Here is a 6,085-nt window from a genome sequence, read left to right as displayed (position 1 = left end):
CGTGGTGTTGCCTCTGGATGAACAGGACCCCGATCGATTGAGCCGGTTGGGGCTGGATGAACAGGACCCCGTGGAGGGCTGGATGAACAGGACCACCCCGTGGAGGGCATGATGAACAGTAGTTGGTGGAGGGCTGGATGAACAGTAGCCCGTGGAGGGGTGGTTGAACAGGAGCCCGTGGAGAGGGCTGGTTGAACAGTACCCGGTGGAGTAGCGCACGGTGGAGGCTGGATGAACAGGAGCCCGTGGATGAACAGTCGCAGGTGGAGGCAGGAGGAGGTCGACGGTGGATGAACAGTAGCCCGTGGAGGATGGAGGGGGTCGACGGTGGATGAGGGAGTCCTGGATTAGGGGGTCTCTGGACAGCCGGACTATATCCTTTGGCCGGACTGTTGGACTATGAAGATACAAGATTGAAGACTTCGTCCCGTGTCCGGATAGGACCCTACTTGGCGTGGAAGGCAAGCTAGGCAATACGGATATGTATATCTGCTCCCTTGTAACCGACCTTGTGTAACCCTAGCCCCCTCCGGTGTCTATATAAATCGGAAGGTTTAGTCCGTAGGACAACATACAATCATACCATAGGCTAGCTTCTAGGGTTTAGCCTCTCTGATCTCATGGTAGATCAACTCTTGTAATACTCATATCATCAAGAACAATCAAGTAGGACGTAGGGTATTACCTCCATCAAGAGGGCCCAAACCTGGGTAAACATCGTGTCCCCTGCCTCCTGTTACCATCCGCCTTAGACACACAGTTCGGGACCCCCCTACCCAAGATCCGCCGGTTTTGACACCGACATTGGTGCTTTCATTGAGAGTGTTCAATTACGGTGGCCTCCGAAGTACCACTCAACGACATAATAAACAACCGCGATGCCACGAGCCGGATTGCCAAATGGGCTATCGAGCTCCTCCCGTTCGACATAACATATAAACCACGGCGAGCCATTAAGTCGCAAGTACTGGCCGATTTCGTAGCCGAATGGACAGAAGCCGAACTCCCTAAAGAGTACGGCGCATACTCCAATTGGATCATGCACTTCGACGGCTCTAAAATGCTGGCTGGTCTGGGGGCTGGCATCGTCCCGACGCCCCCCATCGGAGATACAGTGCAATATGTACTCCAAATACTATATACAGACTCCAATAACGCAGCCGAATACGAGGCCCTATTACACGGTCTCCGGATGGCAGTCTCCATGGGCATTCAATGCCTGGAGGTGCGTGGGGACTCGAACCTCGCAATATCCCAAATAAATGGAGACTTCGATGCCAAGGATCCAAAAATGGCGGCATATCGCAACGCCGTCCTCAAAATGCCAGCTCGGTTCGAGGGGCTTGAATTCCACCATGTGGCTCGGGAAAACAACCAAGCGGCCTTGCCCGTATCAGCGGTAAACGCGACCCTGTCCCACCGAACGTCTTCCTGGAAAAACTGTTTAAACCATCCATGGTATGGGAAGGGGACACTGGCAACAATAGTCCGGACCCGGCCACAACCCCAGATACCGAACACTCTGACACAATTGGAGGCTCTGCCATCGAAATAACACATTCAGCCCGCGTAATAATGGCCGTCATCGCCCCGTGGACAGAACCATTCCTGGCCTACCTAACTAGGCAGGAACTACCCGAGGACCAAATGAGGCATGCTGCATAGTGCGGCGATCTAAAGCCTACAAGGTCCACGAGGGAGAGCTTTATAAGAAAAGCACTACCGGAGTCCTACAAAGGTGTATCTCCGAAGAGGAAGGGCGGAAGCTTTTGGCAGAAATCCATGCTGGACTCGGCGGCCATCACGTCGCAGCCCGGGTCCTTGTAAGAAAGGCCTTCCGTACAGGTTTCTATTGGCCGACGGTCCGGGCAGATGCGCAGCATCTGGTCCAACATTGCATCGGTTGCCAGCTATTTGCAAACCAAAGCCATATGCCGCCCACCACCCTCTAAACAATCCCCACTACTTGGCCCTTTGCGATCTGGGGGCTTGATATGGTCGGACCCCTTAAAGGGGGAGCCCATAAGAAAAAAATACTTACTGGTCATGGTGGATAAATTCACCAAATGGATAGAAGCCAAACCTGTCAAAACGGCTGAATCCAGACCGGCGATAGACTTCATATCCAGGGTCATACACCGTTATGGCGTCCCCCACAACATCATCACTGACAACGGCACGAACTTTACAGCCAACAAGGTGAAACTTTGGTGCAGCAACATGGGCATCAAGCTCGATTATGCTTATGTCTATCACCCGCAAACTAACGGTCAAGTCGAGCGAGCGAATGGTCTTATCATGAGCGGCATTAAACCCAGATTAGTGCGGTCCTTAAAGGAGTCAAACACGCACTGGGTAGAGGAGCTCGACTTCGTACTATGGGGTTTGCGGACCACACCGAATCGCACTACCGGATACACACCATTCTTCATGGTGTACGACGCAGAGGCGGTTCTGCCTTGCGACATAATTCATGACTCACCTCGAGTGCGCATGTATGAAAAAAGAGGCCGAGCTTGATCGACAGGACAGTTTGGACGCCTTGGAGGAGGAGCGTGATGTGGCAAAGGCCCGTTTCGCATTCTATCAGCAACAGGCTCGAAGGTATCAAAGCAGAGAAGTACGGGCCAAAACCTATAACGTTGACAAACTAGTTCTATGCCTGCCGGAGAAGAAAAAGAACAAGCTCAATCCCAAATGAGAGGGTCCCTTCATTATTGACCAGGTTCTCACCGGTGGAGCATACCGTCTGCGGGATGCATCGGATAATTAACTTGAGCCAAACCCATGGAATGCAGCCAGACTCCGAAGATTCTACGCCTAGCGCCGGACTCTATGCTTGTCCACTCACCTTTGTCAATTTTTTGCATATCTGTCTTTTCTCTCTTTCTCCCTCTTTTACTCTCTTCAAGGCCCTTCAAGGCTATACTTGTGTCCTGGTTACACAATCTTGACGCGCTAACCACGCTCATTATACCTGGGGGCTTCCTATACAGAAGCTTAATCTAACTATTTTCCTGGGCTTTATGTCCCATACATGTGTTATTCTTCCGCATGTACCTTTTTCGCCATTATATGCATCGATATGACTTAAGTTTTGGCCAAGCTGGGTTGCCTGGCTCTTGTATTTATGCCCTACGTTCTCGTTAATTCGGCTAGGGCATAAGGGGAGCACCTCTGCGATTGTTACTACCGGGTCAGCCGGATGTGTACCTCAGACTGGGTGACGCTGAAAGCTAGTGTTCTTAAGGGAATATTCAATCAGTGAATAAAAGATGACTTTTATCTAATTCCAAACATGCCCCCAGATGTTTATATCCCGCGTCTCTTTTCGCAGTTCAGACATGCACATTAGGGCATGCGTACCTAGGGAAAGGAACCCTTAACGGAACTATTCTCCCTGGAAGATGTTTCTTACTACCCATGTAATATAATATAACTAGTTGGGTACTTGTCTGTTCAAGCACTTATGACCCCTACGCCTGGTCTCCATGCATGCCCTGGTTTTTACATAACCGAGCGGGTATTCGGATACACTCCAGACTGTCGGGTCCAGAGGTTGAAGCAAAAAGGCCCACCATGACAAATGATTTACAATCTGTCTAGGGACATTACATATGTCACTTGAATTACACAGTCGCTAAGACTGATTCAATTCTTCTTCTATACCATCCAACTGGCTGTCTAGCCTACAATCCTGTTGGGAATACTTTGCAGCTAATTCTACTTGATCATACACTAAACTGACGGGGATCTCTTTCCCATCGGTCCCCACAGGTCCGACTTTGACCATGTGGTTTGGGTCCGCTTTGGTATATCGTGTCTTCACCATAGCCAATGCTTCCCTTGCACCTTGTCGGCAAGCTGATATATTTCATAATCGGAAGCACCGCCGCGCTCCCTTAAGCTTCTCTATAAGCTCCCCCATGCCTCCTGGCAGGGACACAGATGGCAACAAGGCTTGTGCAATACCATGCATCACCTGCCGAACTTGCTCGTGCAGTTGCGAGAGCTCTGGTAGAAGATCACCCGAAGACCCGGGCATCTCCTCCGTGGGATGACCCGTCAGCATACCTGCAGACATAACTCTGTTAGCCCGCTTCTTCGCCGAACTCCTTTAAGAGTTTGTTCAAGAACTTACTAAAAATGCTGCACCGAAGCAGTTTATTCTCCTTCACGGAGTCCACAAGCTAGGCTCGGACATCTTTCAGTTCCACGCCCAGCCGGATATTGGCGTCTTGGAGATCATTTTTCTCCTGCCTGACTCGTGTCAGCACACGCTCGCCAGCATTTCGCTGTCGATCATCACATGCCGTATTCGCCTCCACGGCCTCCGGATTCACTCCGGGGCCACCTGTAACATCTATTGTTAGGTTTGCATACATGCCGCATACTACCTCGTACCCCTATTCTTTGCAATAGATACAAGTGTTACTAGGGGGACCCTTCTTGGACTCCTTCAACGCGGCAACAGCGGCCCCTAGCTGGGCCTTGCACTCGTCTAGCTCTTGAGACAATTGGGAATTCTTCTCAGTAAGAACCCGCACAAATAATGATCCTTAAATCAGTTGCGTCAACTGTTTCAAGTCTCAGGGGCTACTGATACATATAATCGTCAGATTTGCTTACCCGTATATCCCTTACATACTGGCTTGTGGCTCTGGCTAGACCATTTTGAGCAGCACGGATGTATGTGTCTCCGGAATTGAAGGCATCAAATGCCTCTGATGAGAGACAAGCATCACAGAGTACGGCCCGACGACGCCTGTGATTCATGGCACTCTCCACTTCAGAATTTGTAGCGAATAGTCTGTCCGCATCCTCTATAGGAGGAGCATCCATCGTCTGCCCCGCATTAGCTTCCGCCTCCATGTCCGGCCCTGGAGCCCGGCTGGTCGAGGCGTGATCAGCAGCCTCTCCGGATATAGTCCGAGAGCGTTCTTTCTGCTAAGAAACACGGACGTCATATGTTTTAAGTAAGACGACAACCACGGAGTGAGGTTTTGCGTCATACCTCTGTTCCGGCATCTCCATCCTGACTGCCTTCCTTTTTGGCCTGCCCGGCTTCGGTGCCTCTTGTTGGCGAGTTGCTGCGGGCTCGGCACGGTGTCCCGAATGCCTTCCCTATAAAACACCATATGTTTATGGTAAGTGAAGTGCATAAAAGGGGATCCTTTTTGGGAGTTGGGACTTTTGGTTTTTCTTATGTGCGATGCAGGGAGTAGTTCGGGATAGTCAGTCGTTATGGCCACCATGGCGTCATCACAGCTCAATTGGTAGAATTGCCTGTCTATCAGCTCCACGAATATGTCCGGATCCTCTTCGAGTCTGGGATCGGGGGCCCGGCCAGGGTCCTCTGGTTGTGGAGGTGGGCTGATGACCTCTGAAAGGGCATGTAGCCCCTAAGTGTGGTTTTGATAATTAAATGACAATCTCTATGGACTAATGTTTTCAGTGAGATATATTTGAAGGTTTTTTCCATAGATGGTGCCACAAGGATATTGGATGGAATCAAGGATGAAGTCCATATATATGAAGATATATTTGCCCTATGCTTTGGTATTAAATGACAATTCCTATGGAGAATCAAGTGCATTGAATCTTATATGAAGATATGTTCCATAGTGATGCTTGAAGTGTATTGGGTTGTTTTGTGAAGTCTGCCATCAAAGCATCTGAAGAAGTCCTCATGGTATCCTTCTCTGGATACCCTGTGCACACGGGCTTGTACCGTGTGCACGGGGTCGAGTGTCAACTCTCTGGATACCCCATGCTCACGGGGCCTAGGTGTTGGCTCTCGAGATCCCATATCTAGTGAGGTTTCAAGTTGGTCTTCAGGTACTTCTATTGAAGCCATCAAGATTGGTTTCAATGCCTAATCTAATTATGTTTATGATGGAGTTCATTGGAGGATCTCAAAGATTGATATATTTGGGCTTTTAAGGATCAAGGCTTGAGAGAGTAATCAAAGAGAAGAATTCAAGTTATGGTTTCAAGACAAGATCATGGTGAGCTCATGTGTTGGGTTTAGGTTGATCAAGTCTTGAAGCAAACAACTAGAGTGAAGAATTCATTGTGCCTCTCA

Source organism: Triticum dicoccoides, chromosome 2A (assembly GCF_002162155.2).
Source record: "Triticum dicoccoides isolate Atlit2015 ecotype Zavitan chromosome 2A, WEW_v2.0, whole genome shotgun sequence".
Classification (NCBI taxonomy): domain Eukaryota; kingdom Viridiplantae; phylum Streptophyta; class Magnoliopsida; order Poales; family Poaceae; genus Triticum; species Triticum dicoccoides.
Note: the sequence above shows the minus strand (reverse complement) of the source record.